At 47.1% G+C, this 22,336-nt stretch overlaps 1 protein-coding gene across 8 annotated transcripts in view; it reads right to left on the minus strand.

Annotated features, from left to right (window-relative positions):
• RUSC2 (RUN and SH3 domain containing 2) overlaps positions 1-22,336 on the minus strand; it is a 57,895-nt gene that overhangs the window by 18,996 nt on the left and 16,563 nt on the right. For 5 of the 8 annotated variants that reach the window (XM_017819046.1, XM_017819045.1, XM_017819051.1 and 2 more), the window contains exon 2: positions 16,240-16,346. The gene's annotated coding sequence lies outside the window, so the exon portion shown is untranslated. Of the gene's footprint in view, positions 1-5,880; positions 6,122-16,239; positions 16,347-18,124; positions 18,286-18,339; positions 18,360-22,336 lie in introns of those variants that run through there. The other 3 variants (XM_017819049.1, XM_017819047.1, XM_017819048.1) reach the window with 3 other exon arrangements.

A 22,336-nucleotide genomic window follows, 5' to 3' on the forward strand; every position in this document is an offset into this window, starting at 1 on the left:
CAGGATGATGCTGTCAGGAAACAAAAATACAAAGATGGAAACGGAGCTAGTGTTTACAGTAAACACCCAATAATGCAAAATTTAATGCTAACACCAGTGTCAGAGAACAGATAGGCCTTCTGGTAGATAGTACCAGAGACTTACAGGGTGGGAACACTCACCTACACGTCTGCTGCTGCTGGGATGTTTCACCCAGGATTAGGCTCTGAGGAACAGAGATCTCCTGGACCACTTGGACTACATCCAACTGGACTATTTACTGTGCAACTCCAAACTCTCCCTCACCTATAGTCTCCCTAAAACCCCTATCAACCTTTACACCCCTTTTAGTGACTCCTCCGTCTTACAAGCCTTTGGCTCCTTTCCCACAGCCACTGCCACAGAGCCCGAAAGGAATGAGTCCGTACTCTGGCCGGATCCTGGGGGAAGATCCTTTACATCTAGGATTCCCCAGATCCCACTGTTCAAGAGGTACTGTGGGTAGCAGTAGCTCCTGACCCTGAGCCTAGCGCACACACATGCACACGTGCTGAAAGTGGTGTTTAGTGGCTGGGGCGGAGTTCATCCCCCATTTTGGACCCTGTGCTCCACTGATGGCGCAACAGGAGCTCTGAGTGTATCTGAGTTTATTTTTATTTAACTCAGCAGATGTTTACCCTGTCTTCTCGCCCCTGCCTCCCCCCACCTACCAAGCATTTTGGGAAAAAAGCTGGTCCCCCAGTGCTTATCTGCTCACATGGGCCACCCCTGCCCTTGTTACTGCCCTTGTAGCTGATTGTAACGCTCAGATCACATCCCTCCATAAGGTTTTGCCATATTTCCAGTGCTGCCACAATGCATCCATCTGAAAGGTGTTGTTTTGAGGATGGTAGCACACTTCACTGCTGAAGCACCGTGTCTCCACTGCCTCTGGAAAATGGCTGCTTGGAGCTGACTCCCAGCACCAGCACCCATCGGCTGACAAGCCCCGCCGAGCAGCACACAATTCGTGTCAGTGCAGAAGCTGCTGTGGGAGGACGAGGCTTGCACAGAGACACTCTGACATTTGACGGCAAAATGTCAGAGCTGACACGCAGCCATTTCCCAGCTGTCTCTCCTGTGCTCTGGCTGCAACACGCGGCTCTGCCCAGCATTTTGGTTTCGGCGGCAGCACAGGTTCCCCGGGAGGAATGTGATTCCCGGGCTGTCACAGACGCTGCAGCAGACGGATGCCCATCCTGCCTGCACCCACAGCCTGCCCCCAGCAAGGCTCTGAGGTCCAGCATCACAGGTGGCATGCAGACAGCTCCTGCCAGGAGACATACTGATCGCTTCTCTAGGGATAGGCATGATGTCTTGTGCCCTAGATACTCCTCTCTCCCTTGCAACACCTCCCCTCCCTTCCTCCTGACTTAGGGATGCAGGAAGGCTGGTGACGCACTGCCAGTGCAAAGATTACTCAGTTCCCAACACCAGAGCATCCTCTCTAGCCCTACCACCGCTTGACTCTCCCTCTCTTACTCTGGAAGACAGTAGAAGGATCCTTCCTCTTCGTATTCAGGGTCTGCTAGGCTGGGATTGACACTGGGGAATAAAATGCAGCAAGCAGACATTTCAGATTCTGCTGGCTTTGTTCAGCTCTTTGTTCAGCTCTTTGTAAAGCCCTCACTCCTCTTTCCAATGGGAAATTTCCAGATGTTGATAGTCTATACCTGAACGCTTTTTGCCAGATCAGTTCATTCTTCTTATCAGCAAGCCCACAGTGTGCTGAATCTTGCTCAATGCTACATGTACAACAGCAAACACAGCATCCAGCATCGATCCCTGCCTGGAAAAGCATGTCACGGCAGTGAAAGGCAGGGAGGCATGCAGGGAGCACCACAACCCTAGATCCATCAGTACAACAGCCATTTTATTCTCCAACAGCAAAATTCTTGCCTTCTCCATACTGACACCATCTGCTGCAACATGGGAGACATGGGTTGTTTACTCCGTGAGCTCTTTCTTGAGGTGCTTAGGGGTTACTCAGAGAAGGTGAGGACCACACATTTCATGACCTGTGGGTGCTTCATTCCAGTCAAGATAATACAGAGCAGAAAGGATGGCTTTTGGTGAGACACCTATGTTTGGTGTGGAATTGCTCAGGAATGATTTGTAGCCCCACGTATATAAATATGCAAAACAAAAACTCCTTAGCTACAGCAAAGCTCTAGGTAAAGAGCAGGTGAGTGCCGAGCAACAAAGGATGGTTCAGCACTGATCTGAGAGCCGCCTACCAAGTCATGTCTGTGCTTTAGAGAGGAGGCAGCATGCTGCAGGGAACAGGAGGAGAATGCAGAATCCTTCAGGCTCTGCACTTCATGCCTTCTAAGACTGAGGACCTTGTGCTAATTTAAAGATGGTCGGTGCAGCTTCACGGCTTCTGGAGTACAGACTCCTGCCTCTGCAACACTACTGAGAAGATGCAGAAGCCACCAGAGCTGGCTCTGAAGTGGTTCCATTAGAGGGGGTTGGTGTAAGCACCAGCCTTGCCTCCAGGGGCTGATGAGTTAGGTGTGGTGGCACACATCTTCAGGAACCCTGCTACCTCTTATGGCTCCAACCACGATTTTGGAGTTCTACTGCTGAATACTTAACATCCCTCTCTGCTCAGTGCTGTCTGCTTGTTGGGTGACAGGGTTGAACACATAGGGACACAGCTTTCCTCATAAAACGTAATACTGGAGGAGGCATGCAGAGATACAACAAATAAATGTGATTTAAATGTAAAAAGACTGCACATAGAGCACAGAGGATGAAGAGGTAGGAGGAAGATCATCAGACCTGTCAGCTGGAGGCAATGCTGGCTTTTTGGAGAATGGCTTTTCTGAACAGATTACTGTTTCTGTGAAACCAGTCACTTCATCTATGAAATTGAATGTCCAAAGGAAATCTTTAACTGTGAGGGTTCTTGCTGCCTCTTTCTGTATGGCTGTGGTTTCACTGTCATCAGCATCTTCCTCAGACAGAGGAAGGGTAAAAAGACAGAGTAAAAGACAGAAAAACAGGGTTAAAAGCTGTGCGTTCAGTTTCATAGAAGAAGCAGAAAAAATCCCATTGTATTGGAGCTGCTTGTTCTGAGAGCTGTTCCATGTGAATCCCTGACTCCTACAGCACATTTGCATCAACACGCCTGAAGAAAGCACACAGCCCTACAAAACAAGCACCGGCAGAAATGCTGCAAAAAGCAACGGTGTGATTTTGCAGACAAGGGCACAATACAGACATCTCCTCTTTGCTCCACAGGGAGAGATATATTCAGCTTACTCCCTGTATGTCTAACTCCAGGCAAAAGGGCCAGGAGATTAATCCAGACTGAAAGCCACTCTTCAGACAGCATGGGGGGATCTCAGGGCTCACTGTACCCAGCACCAGTACTGCAGTTTGTCCCTGCACCAGCTCTGCCACTCCAAAAACTGCCAGAAAGTACTGAATGGTCTTAAAGAAAATCTTATCAGGAAAATTTCAGGAAACTGGAGGCCATTCAGACAGCAGCATCAGAGAAGAGGATGGGGTGAGTGGCAAAGGATGAGTGGCCTGGGGATGGATCTGAACCATGAGGGTGAGCAAGCAGAGGCTGGAGCTGAGGAAGCCTGTAAATTCTTGTACAGTGGTACTAGTTAGTGGTATTTGTTTGGACATCTGTTTATTTCTTGCCAGCTAATACATCATCTGTCAAATTCACACCTTCATTAAACTCCTTATTAAATCATCCAGTGTGTTTAATGAAAGAAAAGGTGTAAAAGGAAATACTAGTTCTTTGACTCATCCTAAACCTCCAGCTCTCCTTCCCAGCCTCGGGAAACAGGGTGAGGGTGGTCTGCATGGTCCCAGAGTGAACATTGCAGAACTTGATGTTTAAAGGGGGCTGCAGCAACACAGAAACACTAAATACTAAATTTCTGCCTCAGCTCAGGCTGGTTCCTTTCATGGTGCTGAGCAGTGATTCCTAAAAGGACCGCTTCCCTCTTCTTTCCACAAAGCGGTGCTGCCTTGGCCAGGGCTTTTTCCAGTGGTTTCCAGGACAGTCTGACTAAGCCCATGATTAATGTATCATTACATCTCAGAACCATATAGGATTATGATGTGTTCCAAATGGAAACTGCAGCACGTGACAGTCAGTCACAGCCCCTGAGCTCCTGACAGCAAGAAGCAGCACAGGTCAGGGATGAGGGACTCAGCAGCAGAGATGAAAATAAGCAATAGGTGCAGTTTGTGTATTCCTGACAATGACACAACCAGCATAAGGCAGGTACTGCCTCTCAGTCAGAGGAAAAGATGGCCCAGCTGCTCTGTGCATTTAGAGTTATACAAGACACCAGAAATAGCTCAAGCAGCAGATCTATACCAGCTATCACAGGAGCCAGGACAGTGACCGAACCAGTTTCTCCCATTTCTGTGCTCCCTTGCTCCGTGACTCATCATCTGGCATGTGGCACTCGTAAGAGCCATTTACAGGGCATGACTCACAGCATCCACTGAGGTGATCTGGGATGGAACCTGCTCCTCCTCCTCCTCCCCACCAGCCACTCTGTCCCAGCCCCCACCACATATGCTCCTAATTACTTTATGCAAATCTGTAGAGAAGAAAAAGACTCTGATGTTTCTAGCTGTTCATATCACACAGAAATTGCTGCTGAATTAAACTGCAGACACAGTAAATCCTTTCTTATCGCAGACACTCTAGTAGCAGCAGCAGCAGGAGGAGGGGCCACACTTGTATAGCACCTTTCTGCCTGAGCACTCTGAAAGCTTACTGAAGATCTTACAAGAGCAGAAATCACACAATTCCATTTTGAAAAATGGATCTGCCTGGGTGCTGGGGCCTAGCCGTTGCAGGGTCACCAGAGCACTCAAGAACCCGCACAGAAAGAAAAAATTCCTATAAGCATATGAAATTGCTGGGCACAATCAATATTTGAGGATGCCAAGATTAACTCTTACCTAGCTGCAGATCTTTGGCCAGGGCTTAGTGATCCTGGCCTAGTGGGTGGCTTCCCTGTTCCAGGGCAAGGGGGTTGGAACTACATGATCTTTGAGATCCCTTTCACCCCAAGCCATTGTATGATTCTGTGAATTGTGGCAAAGCAGGACTGTCAGCTGGCTGCCAACATGAACGTGCTCCTTTTACAGACCTGCCCAACTAAGGACCCCAGGAACCAGCAGCTGTAGCTGAACAGTGACAAAACCACAGCCAGCAGCTGTAGGTGAACCTGAGTCAAAGCCAGCAGAAGTGTGACTTCAGCAGAAGTGAAGCCACCAACTTCTATACCTGGGATCCATGACCTCAAAACACTCCACCACAACAGCCACAGGATGCAGGGAATGGAGTGTTTGGCTGAAGAAGTCAGACATCAAACTCAGCTCAGCTTCAGGAATCAAAGCTGGCTCCCTAACCAGTGCCTGCAGGCGGACAGGATGGCAAAACTGCCCCACGAGTCTGTCATATGTTTCACATGCAAAGGTGAAAAGAGCAGTTGTTCTTGCTCAGGTGTGCACTGCAAGGGTGAAGGCTCCTGAGATGACATCAATAGATGGAGAGGGTACAGATGCTTCATATACATGGAAATGTTCTCAACAGCACTGGAGACTTCAGGACTTGCTAGAGATCTGTAGCATCCCTATAATTACTATACTCTGGAAAGACCTTTTAAAGAGAGGTCACAAATCACTTCCACTGGATTTTCTTCCCTAACATTTACTGGAATCTGGCTTCAGGAAACTTAAGTGTTGCCCAGACCATGGCAAAGGAGATGATCTGCTTATCCAAAGCTTATGGAAGGATAATTGCAGAAGCAAATTTAATCTGCACAAAAAAAAGCACAAGGACAGCTCTACCTCAAGTAGTCCTAGATCCCTTACCACACCCATGAGTTGGGGAAAACAGATGAGCTAAGTCCAAAAATGGACAAAGATGGTTTGCCTTCACAGTGAATAAGATCTCGCTGCGCTACTGGCCAGCACATCCATACAGGCTCCAGTCACTCCACAGCGGCATTTCTTCCCTATTGCTTCTTCTCCATGGGGACTAAAACTGGCATTGCATTTCTGTCCAGACCACATGTTGCAGGAACCAGAGCTGCAGAACAATCCTGAACCCTCCCTGCAAGGCAAAAGCATCAGTGACCACTTGAGAAGGCCTGACAAATAAGGAACTCAGTCTTAAGATAATTCAGTTAAAGAGTCTGCAAAATGATGTTTATTGTCTGTTCAGCCCAGAGCGCCACATATGTAGGAATCACTCACTATCAAGTGAAAACCAAATATTTCTGGGATGGCAGATTACAAAGGTACATCCTTATGCAGCAACATAGGAGAAGCACAATAGGCAGCAGAGGTGGCTATGGGAGAGTGAAGTAAAACCACAGCCAGGCCAAGATCTTGAAATAAAAGTATTACCCCTCAGGCCACTATAAATAAAGCAGCTAGAGATGCCAAAAAACTCCAGCAGGATTATTTTCAGACTGGAACACAGCAGTGGTTTGCTACAACGACTAGGTAACCACGCCCCAGTGAACAGGAGAAGCAATGAAGGTATGGCATTACCTAGGAGTGATGGACATCAGAACTGCCAGGCAGCCAGACTGCCTGCATCTGCAGAGCTGTATTAAATGATGCAATCCTACACAGAATTTAATACACACTGCGTGCAAACAAAGCAGGAGCTCTGAAATCAGGCACAAACAGAACATATCCCAGCAGCAGCCTGGTTTTACTAGATGTTCCTCTTCACAGTGCACATCTAAATGTTTTTTTAATCAGCAGCTGTGTCCAACAGCTGACTCCTGCTAAGACTGCGGGAGACTTTAACCCTTCCTAACCTGAGGTTGTTCTACCAAGACCAGAAGCAATAGCTGGATACACAGGAAGACATCTGTGTCTCCATTGCAGAAAGCAATTCAACGATCTGGAGGCTCAAAACTCCCAGATTTGTGAATGACAGCATTGTACAAAGCAAAAAGGCTGAGTATCAGCCCAATAAAGGCAGCATCTGACGAGTTTAATGCATGAAATTTATCCCGCCTTCTGAAGGACGTCAGGACCACATATAGTTATATATTAATACGTAAATATATATAATAATAACACTGATACCCAACTGCTTTTAGACCACAGGCTGCATGTTGCAATCCCTTCAAGGTAGCTGAAGGAAGAGATCCTGTAGCACACACATTTGAAAATGGAAATTGCCTGATTACTGTTAAGACTGTGCATTTTTTGACCCTTTTTTGGCCATGTCCTTGAACAAACAGGTCCTCTGCAATCTTGTCTGGATATCACTTTAGCAGAGTTCAGTGTGGGTAAAATGAAAAAAGGAAGAATGATTCGCAGGAAGATGAGACAAGAAGCGCTTGATGTGGGAAAAGAATCCTTGGACCATAGTCAGACTGCCCAATAACAAGCACTCTCCTTCACATGGGAATTGTTTACATTGCAAAGAAGGACACTACACAACCCTCTCTCAGAATATAATTTTTTTTAATTCCTGCAAATTTTAGGGCTTGTAACTTCCTGAACCAGTGCACTCCACACCAAATTACATGCCACAATAGTAGTTATCTGTCAGTCTTTTTGAACATACGGGTATTAAACTTCATTGCTTGCCCTTGGGGTAGGATCATATTTCCTACTCCAATCTTTGCCAACCCTTGGTCCCAAGATTTTCATTCTGCTCAAGTACAAGAGTATTCTCAGATCCTCAGATCCAACCTCTCTCCAAGTGTCCTCCTGATGTGTGGGTGTGCTTGTATGTTTGCATGGCTGGCGGCAAGGCAGAACTCAAGAGGATCTGGATGAAACCACAGCCTCAGTTTATGTAACAGAATATTTTCCAGGCAACAGAACTAACAAAAGGCAAGCCAGAACCTTAATAAAATACTTATGAATCAGACCAGACACTCCTAATGATTACACATACTTCTCTTCTGAGAGGGAAATGTATCCCTTGTAGGGGCTGGCAACCCAGACCAAACTCAGTTTGTAAAGTTCTATTCAGGACAGTTTATTTTAGGATATCACTCCACAAGACAGCTCATGTGCTAATTAGACTTGGAATGACTGGGTTCAACAGAGCATTAAGGGTCTAACTAAATCTGATAACCCTGGATTAACCAAGGACTTCTGCTGAGGATGTTGGGCTGCAGAGTATGCACAGACCTATTCACTGCGAAAAAAAGGAGGGCAAATAGGGATGATCCTTGACACTGTACTGGAAGAGCAGTCACAGTTCCAAGAGACCAACCAAGTCTACGGGAGGGATGACCAGGCTGGATGGGGCTTTGAGCAACCTGGTCTAGTGGAAGGTATCCATGTCCGTGTCCATGGCAGGAGGACTGGAATTTAAAGGCCCTTCCCAGCCCAAACCATCCTAAGATTCTATAAGCAGTCTGCTTTTAATCACTTCAAGGGTGTTTGAGAGGACTGAGGAGACACCTTCACACTGCAGGCTCCCAGATCTTCACAGCTAGGACACACTCACATTTGGACATCATCTTTCTTGAAGCTGTTCTATCCTTTCAGTACCAGAAGTATCAGAAAAAACAAGTAGCTGAAACAAGTGGTGAAGAACCATTTGACTTTCCTAAGGCCTAGCACTGAGATGGGCCTCAACAAAACCACAAGGTTTTAAAACTCTGCAACTTCTGAACATGTACTATAAATACACTGGGAAGTCTTATTCACAAAAATGCCAAGCCATTTGGGAATACTGCTGGGCTTTGAAGTTTGAAAGCAAGATTCATGGACTAATTAATCACAGTATGTGAAAATTATTCATATTATCAGTTTCAAATAATCCTCTTTAATTTCCTGGAGTAATTCCATGTTACAATCAGGGCACCTCATAAATCGTTATTGTTTTTCTCTACATCATTCATTATTTCGTACCACAAACCCTACAGTTTCCCATTTGTCTCAAGTAACTCCCACTTCTTCAGTCTCCCCTCTTAGGAGAGTTTTCCAGGTCCCTGTGCAGTTTCCTGGGAAGTTCCTCAATTCTCCCCAACTGCTCATTCATGCTTCTGAGCTGGGGTGACTAATTGCACACAGTTTCCCAAGTGACAGTGGGATGGGCCCTGGTTTCTATATCAACATTAGAAGCCTCTGTGCCATAATCTTCCATTCCATCTGTTATGTACCTTAATGTTCATATGCACATGCTCACCAGGTGAAGTCCCTTATGACCAGGGTGACAAGCTGTTACTTTTAGCATTTTAAAGACATCAGTTTAATGAGCTGGAATCAATTTAATCAGTTTGATGATCTGGAACCTGACAAAGTATACTTTTGTGACTATCTTCTCTAATGTACACTTACGTAACTTAGTCTCAAGCTAAAAAAATTCAAGATTTACAACAAGACTAGCCTAGAAGAAACCAGGGGATTTTCTTACATATCCACTCTCTGAGAAAAAGAGTTTCTTGACCCTGTCTATGTAGTGTGGTTTCATGGGGTTTGCTCTCTTAAGTTGCACAAATTCTTGGTGTAGGTTTGTGAGAGAGGTTTTCCATGTCCCCATGCAACTTCTCTTTGAGGTTTCCCAAGAGACAAGAGGGTCCTCAAAGTCTTACTAATGTCTGGGTTGAAGGATATATTACCTTGGTGAATTTTCCTCATTAAATCAGTGAGGTCTGGTGGCTTGCACCCTTGAAAGAAGATTCCCCTTTCATTCTGATGGGCAGGCCAAGAGGTTTTTGTGGTTCTTCTTTTCAACCTCAACTTGTGTCAAGGGGAAAGCAGACAACAAGGCACTGGACCAAAGTGCTTTGGCTGTTGAACGTGCTCTGGTACAGATGGGAATCACTCCCCAGTACCTCTACGACAAACACAAACTCATTGTTTCAGTTTGGGGTGTTTCTCTACCCTGAGGTACCAAATCTTGTCAGCAGTACAAAGCCTGGGAGAGGTCAGGGTTACAGACATGGAAATATTCTATGGGGTCTTTGAAGCTTCTGCAAAGTCACCAAGAGAAACACAGATAAAAGAAACCTCAGTGGACCAGCATTGACTCTCAAGTGTCTCAACGAGCTATAAAATATGAACTGAATGGTGTGTGGCTGGAGCACCGTCACCTTTGTGCATTAACCACCTTCATGCCATGGCTTGTCACTGCCAGGACATCCCTGTTTTCTTGCAGTTTCTCCTCTCTTCCTCTTTTATTGTGCCATGGACTGGCTAGCCTTACTGCCGAGGATGTCTGTGGTCCCCCTGAGCCCCACGCTGCCTCACCTTTCCTCTGACCCAGTCCTCCCTCAAAAACAGCCACTCTGAGAAGCACATGGGAATAAACAGGCTGTCAGGCTTACTGTAATAAGCAGTCACCACCTTCAGAGTGCTTTATAAATACAGTAATTATAAATAGCAAGTGCCTGCGGAAATGAAAATGAGGCATATGACAAGGAGCTGAAGGCAGGAGGAGACATCTGGGTAGGAATGATGCTCTCCTCAATGCCATTCCAAGCACTATGACCTGCAGCTGGAGGACAAGTCTCAGCAGCAGGTTAAGTCAGATGCCACGGGCTGTGGGCAAGTGAGAACAGAGTGTTGCTAGCAGAAAATGGGGAAGTGCAGATGCATGTGGAAATGCTCTTACTGATTTTCTCAAGGGTCAAGCTACAATCACTGCTCCTGGTAAGCCACATTTAGGCAAGAAACCCCTTAGAAGACACTACAACAACTAACATACTAGCAAGTGGTGAAGGAGAGGTCGACCAGAGTAAGCCAAACCCCAGGGCAGATGTGTCACTCCAGGTACCAACCATCAGAATGAAACAGGCAAAGCCAAGGAAGAGACATTGTGTGAGCCAATGGGATCTTGGGACCAGAGATATGAATTATTTACTCCTCCCACTGGATCTTCTCATATGTGGGCTTATCATTCTGCCACTTGAGTTACTGGACTGGGTGGGACTACAGGAAAAATCCTGTCTCAGCAGACACTGTAATGAACCTCATTGCTAAAACCAGAAAACTGCACCAGCTCAATGATCAGACAGGTCATCCTCCCTGCTTAGGAGGACATCTGTGAGTACAGCTATGCTATCTGAGCTGACACAGAAGACACATGACGATGGAGCCTGAGGCACACATCCCTGCTCTTCACCATGGGAACCCCAGGGGTGGACCAAAAGAAGGCAGCCTGCTAACCAATTCGGGTGAGCTGGACCTATAGGCAAAAGGAGACTAACCATGCAGCTGGTCCTGCATTGATGCAGGCAGAGCAGAACAGAGGAGATCTGCCCACTGAAAGCATTTAGGTCATGCTCTTCCAGAAGCAATGGCAGCTGGTATGAGTTTATAAAGAATAAGGTGCAGTTCTGGAGTTAAACTGATGAGATTAGTACAACTGCATAGGGAGCAAGGACTCTAGTCTGAGGTTAACAGTAGGTCTGAGGCAAATTATCAGGTGAAAACCTCCCGTGTATTTGCCAAGGTCTTCCATAGAGGCTCTAATTTAATATTTAATTTTTTTCCCTGTAACTCACAGAGCAGAAAAACCCCTCCTGCCAGAAAGAACCGCTGGATCTCAACACTGAGATATCTGTGCCACTGTCTCCAAAAGCACAACAACAGGGCAGTGACATGTTGTGCGGGAGCAAAGAGAGGTAGTTTGGTGGTTGAGCCAACGGTCAGCAGCATTGCTGGTATCACTCAAATATTTATTATTTATCACTCACAGGTACTGCCAGCCCCGCACCTTCAGCACTGCACAAAGACCAGCACATGGTCTCTCTCCCAAGAGTCCAATCTCAGAGGCTGAGCCTGAGCCAAGAGCTGCCATCACCTACATTATGGCCACTCGCCCACATTACGCTCTGCCTTCTGCCTCCTTCCCATTTACAGCAGTTAACGACCACAGTGTGTTTTGTTTGGGTTTTTTTCCCTCTTATTTGCTGATACAGCCACCAGCAGACTTGCCCAGTAAAAAATATTTGAATGTGTCTGATGGATAGAAAAAAACCATTGTCTACACGACCCTGAAGCTGCAGCACAACTGTGGTAGGGGAGGAAGAGCTTGTGGACAAGCCTGTTTTTATGCTCATCTTAACAGGTATGTCCCTGCTTTGACCCACTTCTTTCAGAAAATGAATAATAAAATCATTTTCATCAAGAGAGAAAACTGGAGCAGAATCAGGAACCAGAGGTATTTTGACAGTCTATTTCTTTCTCTTTGGAGAGTAACCAACTTTCAGATGAGTGTGAGGGGGTGCAGGGAACCTGCTCAGCAGATAACACAGCAAATCCCTGCTAAAGCTGGTTACCAACACAGCTGTCATTGATCACTGCTGTGGATTTCACCCCCTGCCAGCCAAGCTCCCTCAGCTTCCTCAAGCCTTATCTTGGCAGCCTTTTGCACAGCTCTGGAATGGGGTGGGCTTCTGTCTCTTTTGNTGAACAGCCAGAACCACTTTATCCACATCAGAAGTCTCCCTACAAAGCAGCTCAGGTTGAAGACAAGTGAAGTTTCACAGTACCAGTCTGATTTCAACGGTTTCCACAAGAATGGGGACAAAGTCTTGCTATTGAGTACTGTCCTGTGACTCCATAGCTGACAGGGAGGTACCTCCACCTCTGACCCGCCACCTCTCACCACCCACACAGGTCTCCACACCTCTTACTTTGGATTTGCTTTTCTTGTGTTCAATCATCAGAACTGTGCCTACTGAGATGAGTTTTTCACACAGCATCCAAGGTAGAGAAGTGGCTTTGGATTGAGTATCTCAAGCTGACCCAGTTTATATTAAACAGAATGGTAAAAAGCAAACAGATCTCTAATGAAACCTTTTTAATTTTTAAAGAGTCGATCTCGGGTGTGTCAGGGAAAACAATTATAATGCCAATGAAAACAAAGAGCTTGCAGAAGTACTGCAGAAAAGACTCTGAAAGCACCTCATAAGTAAAAAAAAAAAAATAATCTGGATTCACCAAGAAAGGTGAAGAGATTAGAACAGAAAGTCTCCCGACCAACCTCAATGAGTAATCACACCCAGAAAGATATTAGAGGTAAGTAAAACAGCGTCTCTGGTGCTGTTTTGGCATGAAGAATACTGAAGCTGCAGCAATGACAGGTTAGATAATACAGGTTAAAGAAGGTGCAGAAAATGGAAATGAGCTTTTGAGTGGAAACAGTTCAAGAAGATGAATGCGCTCAAGTCAGAAGGACAAGATATTCTTGATCCCAGAACAATGAAAGAATAGTTGCATGATCACAGCTGGCAACAGGGCTTTTGATAAAAATACCCATTAGAAAAGAGAGGACGGAGGTGAAAGCACGTGGCTGAAAAATATTAAAGATGAAGTCTGTAGCTGTGCTGCAAGGGCAAGGAAAGTGACCCATGTCAGATTTATCAACCTGCCCCTAGTATTATACTAGGAAAACACTGGAAAATAAAAATAAGACTAGGAAATAAATTAAAAACAGGGCAGAGCAAAACAAGAGGTTGCAAAAGGCAGACTACTGTGTGGCTATCATACCAGAGTGAGATCTTGACTCAAAAGTAACATGAGACTGGAAGAAAATGAAGATATCTGGGACAGAGAATTTGTTCTTTGTTTACTCGCACAGCCTCAGACATCTGAGAGGTGTTAATGGAGCCATGGGCAGGCCATTCCTGAGTTCATGGCATGTTCTCCTGGGCCACCTGCACTTTCTGCAATGCAGGTCCAGGCCCTTTGTATCCAGCTGCACCTTATCTCCAACACCTGCATTGATGCAGTGAGGAAGACACACAGCAGCAACTGTACGTCCTTCCTGTGAATCATTTCAGTCAGCTCCAGTCACAGAAGCTCTTGGACACCTTTTAAGCATCTCAAGGCAGAGATTATCTGTGTACTCTCACTGCTTAACAGACGTTCTTGTAAGAGTGGTACCTACTGGAGAGGCACAGCCTGTATGTCCTGGGGAGCACTCCCACCCCACACAGTGAAGGAGGCTGCATCAACTTCTTGTTTTTCTTTAGGCAGGCATTGTACACACAAACTACACATAATTTTTCTTCCACATCCTGATACAAGTATGCGTATCCTGCATACATACCTTCTGTTGCACATCCTGTCCTCCAGACCACGGTGTACCACACACAGAGTTGTGCTGTTGTTATCCACCACCAATTCCCCATAGGAGCCTGCTCTGCAGCAGCACCACAAACCCAGTGTGGTACACACCTACAGGAGATATCCCACTCTCTGCTCCCATGAGCCTGAAAGGGACAGAGACCTGGAGACAGAGAGATTTCCCAGGTTCAAGAGCGAGATAAGGATGAGAAGGTGCTTCCAGGATACTGTTGCCAACTGTACTCTGCTCTGCAATTTTGCTAGAAGCCCTCTCCTTCCCACCTGGCTCCCTGCACTGAAACTCTGGATTTATCTTCATCACTAGGTATAAAGGCCATGGAGCCTTGCCACTTCATAGGGATTGAGAGGAAGAAACCAACTGAGAACCTGCAGCAGCAAAATGGTTCCTCCGGAGAACTACTGCAGAAGAGGCTGTGCTGAGGATAACCCCCACCTCCACAAACCCCTCGGGGCTGCACACAGCACTGACTGTCTCGGGGAACACACTGAGAGGCTGGAGAATGACAACAGAAACAACACATTTACATTCTCTGACAATGGCAACCCTGGATTTCCCCTCTGTGCACTATACGCCTGGTCCCTGACCCAAAAACCCCTGTTCTCCAGCTCTGCAATGCCCCTGTCATCTGCCTCTTCTCTTCACGGTTCCTCTATAGCCCTGCCAAATATCTACCATTTTATCTACATTTTCCCTACCATGCTGTTGCCCCTGAGAGGCCTAAAAATGCTTTATCCGAATTATTCTTGGGTAACTGGCAAATGGAAGAAAGGTTTTCTGAACAGGTAAGACCTGCCAAGCAGGTGGTATTAAAGGCTGTAGGTGTTTGGAGATGAAAAAGCAAATTTCTGCTTCCCTTGTACTCCATGCACCTTTATGACACCCATCAATCCACACCTTGTATGATACATTCCTTCACAGCCACTGCTAACGTGACTCCCATTTACTCCTCATTCCCCCCAAACACCTGCAATTGCAACCCCACATACTCAGCATCTTCCATAACCCAGAAAGACTGAATCTGCTCTTTGAATATCCCCTTTTGTTATGACATTCCCGTTTGCACATTCCTCTACGGCCACGTCACTTTAGCACACACACTGAAATCTCATTCTTTTATGCCTTCGCTTTATTGTTCTCACTGTCATCCTGACCACTGCCCCTCCAGCATCTATATCCATATCCCACATACATCCTTCTCTTTGTTCAAGCCATTCTCCCATATGCAGAGGCAATTTGATGGAAGGATTTGTGCAGAGGGTGGGGGAGGGAAGAAGAAGAAGGCGGGGAGGGAAAAGAGGGATTTGGCTATAACAAGACCATGTAATTAAGCTTTAGTAACTGGTACCCAGCCTGAACCCCTCATTTCAGTAATTAAAAGCAATAATTCCTCCATTCCTAGATAACCTTTCTCATCCGATCTGTGAAAAGAGGCAGGGAGAAAGCATCCATTTACACAGCCAGCACAGACACACCCTGGCAACACAAAGGACTCCAGCCAGGACACGGCTCTTGTGTCTCTTAGCAGAAGAGCAGGGTTTTAGATGCCATAATATTTTATCCTAATGCCTTTTGAACATATAATTTACCAGTATTTAGGGTGAAAAAAGAAGGAAAAAAAAAAGGATAAAAAAAGAAGCTGAAAAACACACTGACAGCAACCTTTCCTCTGTCTGAGCCCTTTGTCTCTGGCTTTTCATGGAAGCGCTGTCTGTCAAAACAGCTTTTGAGCTGCACAGCAGCATCACCACCAGGGATGCACAGAGCATGGTAGCTGGCAGGACCACAACAATCCGTGTGGGCTCGGCTGTCATGGCAGGCACAATGGAGAGCTGTGCAGCGGCACTGCCGGGGCGAAGCACGGCTCGCCTCTGCACAACCAGCCCTGGACATGACAACTGCTATTTCACAGCCACAATAGACAAACACGCATTCTGCGCAGCAGCCCCAGCCTCCCCGCTCGCTCACATCCATTATAATCACAGCAGCTCCAAAGCAGTGCAGCCTCCAAAGAGACAAATCAATCCTAAAATCCTTAATCGGGTAGCTGGCATCCTCTGCAAAAACAAACCAGCCACAGTGCAAGACAGCGACCGACCTGAAAACCAACAGCACAGCTAACGCCCACCCCGATCATTTCTCCATCTCACCTTTCCGCAGATCCTTCGTTCCCCGGCTCCTGTCAGTGAACACACTCTGCTCTGGCACCACTGTGCACTCCAATTCCAGAAGGCTCCGTGCTCTCCTCACCAGGATGCTGTGGGAAACACAGAGTCAATTTTTTTTCTCTTATTTTTTTTTTTCTTCACAGCTGCATCCCTGGCAATGCAGAGGGTCTGCGCAATCACATCTCCAACGCTCCTGCTGCTGCTGCTGTGACGTGTCTGCGTGTGAAGGAACAAGCATGCCCACAGCACCACCGCTCCAGCTCGCAGTCAGTCCCTGTGGAACCTCAGACAAGGCAGGGGATGGGAGGGAGCAGAAAAGGAGAGGAGGGGAGGTGAGTCGAGCTGGATGATGGAGGATTGATTCTTACAGGAACTGGGAAATCAGGAAGGCAGCATGAGGAGAAATAAAAAGACTAAAGTCCGTGCCATAAAACAGAGCTGCAGCATCTTATTCTGTGATGAGCTTGTATTTTGGATAATGTGTGCTTGCAAGCTGTCTGACCTCTTACCCTGGCTATGTAAAGGAAAGCAAAAGGGACTGGAGTGTTATGTTCCTACCGTTGATAATGGCAGCTAAAACCCTTGGAAATAAAATGGCAGTCTGCAAAGTAATGCGCAGGAGGAGGAGGAGGATGGGAAGACTGCAAGAAGCTTCTTGAAGCTTCTTGAAATTCCTGTAGTGCCTCATCCTAAAGAGCTTCATCAACAGTATCTACAGAGCATCCCTGAAATGCAGCCACATCTGGAGCAAGAAGCAACGACCAGCACTTCCGAAAGCACCTGGCAGGGGCAGGATGTCTGCAGTCCCTGCTCTCACAGGGGATCTCAAATCAAGATCCCACTATTAGCTGCAGTCTGTGATCAAAGTGCTGCCCATGACCTGGGCTAAATCGCAGCATCTCTGCAAAGCAATCCACTGCAGATCTCCCTCCCCGAAACAGGGGGTCACCACCTGCAAAGCTTGGGCTCTCTTGCTATCCTGGGGCTACATAAAAGGATTTTTCCATCACCTCTTTTCACCAGAACGGAAATGGAACCTGCTCCATAGGTAGAGCAGTGTGGGTCCTGACAGGGCACAGGTAGCTTCGGCAAGGGACATATGTGGCTACTTTTGGTGTTTCACCAGTTAGGACATGATCACACACCCCAGAAACTCAGCTGTGCTTCAGGCTGTGCCAGGGGAGGTGTTTCTAGCACTGAAGCACCATCCATCCTGGAGGGACCACTCATGTTATTGCCCTTTCCCATCCAGCCCCGTGCCTATAGCCCTGCACGGAGCCAAGCATAGCTCAGAGACTGGAGCATCCACACTGGAAAAAGTAATCCCTATGAGCTCAAACCAAACCCCATCTCCTAAACTGAGTCTGCATGGGAAGTGAGCAGGTAAGTCAAAGAAGGGATAAAAATGTCACACAAAGTTCAGAGAAATTAATAACTGCCACATGGCTGAAAACTTTTTGCTTTAGGCCTTGATGCACCCAAAACAGGAACCAAGTAACACAAATACAACAGCCCAGACAACATAACACTTTTCAGAAGCTTCTACCTCTGGAGAGGTCAAAATAAACACCTATGCCAGAAAAATGTTAAGACTTATTACTGGAAGTGGCTGCCAATTGTCTCAGAGGCCAGAACACTAGGAACTTTTAAAATATCTCTTCAGGTAACATTCAAATCAGATTTCTCACTGAAAACCCAGGGCAGCTCCCACCAGGAACTCCAGAGGCAAGAGTTTAGGGCTTCCCCTCCAAGGAGGGGAGAGACCCTTCCACCAAGAAAACAGAAAGGGCCTTGAGCTGGCTGTGGGCTGTGCAGCCTGTTTGCAATGCACTGGAGCCAGAATCGCAGATGCAGCTCTGCTACTCACCTCCAAAACATGGGCAACGCTCCCTCAACCAGTTCCGGAGCTCAGGCTTCACAGGTCCTTCCCAAAAGACCGACGTATCTCCCCCACTGGGGGTACTCCATGCTCCCCAGCCCACTGCCTGCTTTTCCTGGAATGCTGGGGACCCACACCACCACCCGGTCCTGTTCAAGCAGCAGGGACAAGCCCCAGGTAGGATGCAGGAGTGAGGGACATACCTCTGTGCCTGGCCATTACAGCAAGCAGAAAGCTAGTCCTGGCAGGCTCTGCTCCAACCGAGCTGCAGTAAATGAGACTATTTACTGTGCCCCCATTAGCGTGCAGCTCCAGGACCCCCGTATGGCCAGCCCCATTGTACTGTCAGCGTTAATTAAGGCAGGCTCAAGCAGACATCTCCGGCCCCTTCAGCTGGGACAGTCGGGGAGCAGCAGTGAGGAAGGAGACAGAGAATTTCAGCTGTGGAGCTCTGTGCAGAACAAGGAGCATTTGTTACCCAGGAAACTCGTTCCCACAGCAGAGAGGAGAATGGAAACTATTTCAGTGCCCTCCCCAGTCCTCCACAAGCATTGCCAATGCTGACGCCAGGAGGTATAAATGCTGGCAGGCTGAGTGCTTGCCTGCCTCCCTGTCCCTGCCACAGGACACTGGCATTAACCAGTTCACTGACAGCAATGCCTGCCTTGTGTAGCAGACACACACACCAGAGCACATGAACTCAGGGGGATATTTTGTTAAAAATCGGAGAGAGCAACGCAGCAGACAAGGGGCTCTCTGACAAACACTCCTATTCACATATCTGCTCCCAACACGAACATCTGTATCCTCCTCCCCAAGACATGTTCTGCATGTTTCCCAAATCCCAAACTCACATGGCCTCGCCCCTCTGCAGCACATATCTCTCTGACGCATCTCCCTCCACAATCTGCCTCTCTCAGCAACAGCAGTAAGAACTGATGGCCTGTCCCAAAGCTTTGCAGGTAGCAGGAGATCTCAGAACTAATGAGGAAGAACAAAGCTCTTTCTTTGGGAGACTGTCTTCTAGGAGATGACTTCTCTTTGATCACGGAGATGAGTCAGTGTGAGAAGGGGAGCGTGGCTGATTCCACAGTCTCACACAAGGAGGGAGCAGGGATAATGCAGGCTGGTGACTGTGCCAGCACAGTCTTCTTTGGAGAAGGAAGGGAAGGGAGATGGAGATGCAAGGACATCTCTGCCCCAACAGTAACAAGGGTCCTCATCTTGCTCAAACTGGGCAGGCAGGGATAGTGCTTCCCAGACACCAGCACTCTGTGGCATAGCTTGGAGGGAAAAAATTCCTTATCAAGCAATGTCAGTCTCATTATCCAGAAGCATCCCAAGTATCAGGCAGAATTTTTGCCATCTCATCCCCTTACCCCTTGCTCCAGGGTTTTGAGAAATGAATGCACAACACAACCTTCCAACTGTGCACTCCAATAAGGCAGAACATCCTACTCCCTGTCATGGGCTGCAGCAAAACTCACCCCTTTAGGGGAGCCCCAGGTGCTGCACTTACACTGGACATGAGCTGTATGCGTACCCAGAGCACTTGCTGACAACAACTAGCCACAAATAGATCAACTAGGTGGAAAAAAGCCCAACACATTTGTGTCTTGGTCTCAGGCTTCTTCCTTTATATACCATACAGGAATTGGCTGCTGAGGTCAGCACATGCCCATCCTTTCCACTTTTGCTGCAATTGTGCAGCTAAATCATCCACCAGCTGCCCCAGCCTCTCACCTATTTGCTGCAAAGCTGCTCCAGCGATGTGTCAACTGGAAACAGCTCAGCCCCAGATCCCAGCCGGCTGCCTGGGCTGTAGCTCTGACACCAAGCACCCTGCTGGAACAGGTCTTTAATCACCATGAGGTGGGGGTCACAATTCTGACCACCCTCACAGCTGCTGCCTCCAGCTCACTGCTACAGCCCAGCAAAGGGAGCTGCCTGCCCCCTCCTCCAAAAGGATGGGTATTTTGACCAAGCCCTCATTACCTTCAGTGTGTCCATTCCTCTTAAGCAAACAGAAAGTGGTATGAGTTACAGCAAGCTCTCCACCACAGCAGATAACCTCTGCATTGCTATCTGCAGGTGCAACAGCAGGAACATGCCTAGGGTATAGATTCTGGCCTATCATGACCCCACCTGCAGCATGGCCATGGGACATCTTCACTCTTTCCCACGTGCTGGACTACTCATGAGCAAGGTGAAAGCAGCTCAGTGCCTTCCCACCTCGCTCACTCGTTGCTCAAGGCAGAAATCTAAATTGCCAAGACATGGCAACCCCATCCGTCACCACTGAGGCTGTTTTGGAAATGTCAGAGAGACAGATGTTGGTCAGAGTTGAACTAAGAGCACAACTAGAGCAAGGGGGACCAGAGTACAGAAGCCAACAGGAAAGGAGGAGATGATGAAACTTTATAAAATTCCTCATGAAGAAAAATCAAAACAATTTCCCATTCCTGCAAACTCAGTGCTTCAAGGTCAAACAACATCTCTCTAACACAGAGAGATCAATACAGGCTGATCGTTATCGGCATGTGCTTGACATTTTTTCTATTCAGTGGGAACAAATACACGGGCCTTTGAACAAACGGTCAAAAATCCACGCAGATTGATAAAAACACATGTTAGCATAGTGGAAATACCTGCCCTCAGCCCTCACATTTCCCCAGGGGTGTCACTAACCGATCCCCACTGAACCTGCCTTCCAAGGGGATCTCAGGACAGAAGCACAAGAGTCTCTGGGGTTATGCTGGTTGCAAACACATTCACAGCATTAGGATTCACCAGCCCCTCATCATGACCCTGTGTCCTAGTGAGTCCTGCCCACTGCCCAGAACAGCAGCACTGATTTCTTCAGGGTTAGCAACCCAGAGCAGGAGTCACACCTTCAAAAGAGAAAATGGCTTCAAAAAAGAAAGTTGTTGCTGTTTTTAAAAAAAAAACTTGGACATTTCCTGTTGCTTGCTGTCTTCTAAGAGAATTAATTCCCCAAATTCCTCCCTCTGATGTTTAAGAACATTCTCTGAGTTTACAGCTTATCTTTATCCATGCACAGCTCACCCCTATCCACTCATGTTCCAAAAATGAGCTTTATCATCAGCATTTATCCCAGTCCGTGTTTAAAGTTACATCATCTGCGTTCTCTAATCATTTCACATTAGGCAGGCTCTCTGTTTCTTTGATCATACCCATATTCCTTCTCTGGACCAGACAAAGTTTGCACACAGCCTTCAGCAAGTGACTGGAAATGTACACAGTCTTCCTGACAAGGTCTCCCATGCCTTAATATGCTAAAATTTCCCCATCTCTGCTACCAATGTTTTGTCCAACGTGTCACACTGGATGACATTTATCTTTTTCATGGCTGCATCACGCTAGTCGCTCGCAGTTATCCTGCACGTCACTTTAAGCCCCTGAGTCTCCCCTCCCACCATCTTTCCCACTTTCCCCAGTGAGCTCCTGGACGGAGCTGAACTTTTCGCTCATTTTGCACGCACATAGCCATGCAATTCTGAACCATCCAGCTCCCATTTGTATTATTCCTCAAGGACATCCCAGCTTTTCCTGCTGAATAACACTGAACTGCCTCTGACAACGCTTCCTAGCTTTGTGTCTTTAGGAAACATCACTAGTGAAGTCTGACTTTATAATGCTGTCTCCCAAGGTCGGCAAGGCCTAACCAGGCCTCGCTCCCCAACACGGCAGACACAACAGCAGGGAACCTGCACCTCCAAGCCGCCGGAAGGAAAGAGAGCGAAGGCCTCTCCTCCTTTCTTCTTATAGTCCAGCTTACGTAAAAATCATAGGGAATACTGGGTAAATCTGGACCCTTCCTTGGTTACAAACTGGTCACTAAGGAAGGCCTAGCCCAAACCACCACAAATGCTCAGAGCATTATCTGATGTATTGAATAGCTTCCATTTGAAGGCTTATCTCCACTAACAACTTCCCTTCAGACCAGTAGTTCCTCTTTCAACTTTCCTGTTATCTTACTCCAGTCTGCTTACTGCTTCTTAGTTCTCAAAGGGTACTATGTATGGAAGAAATACACATGGATCCAAGGGTAGGTAGGAGAAGCACCTGAGAGATTCATTTCAGGTTAGTAAACAGATAATATATTAGCAAATCCCCTGGAAAAAAAAGAATTAGGATAATATGATGCATGCTTTCCCTGCTCCCCCTCCTTGCTCTACA

The sequence above is a fragment of the Lepidothrix coronata genome, unplaced genomic scaffold, assembly GCF_001604755.1.
Source record: "Lepidothrix coronata isolate B3197 unplaced genomic scaffold, Lepidothrix_coronata-1.0 Scaffold72, whole genome shotgun sequence".
Classification (NCBI taxonomy): domain Eukaryota; kingdom Metazoa; phylum Chordata; class Aves; order Passeriformes; family Pipridae; genus Lepidothrix; species Lepidothrix coronata.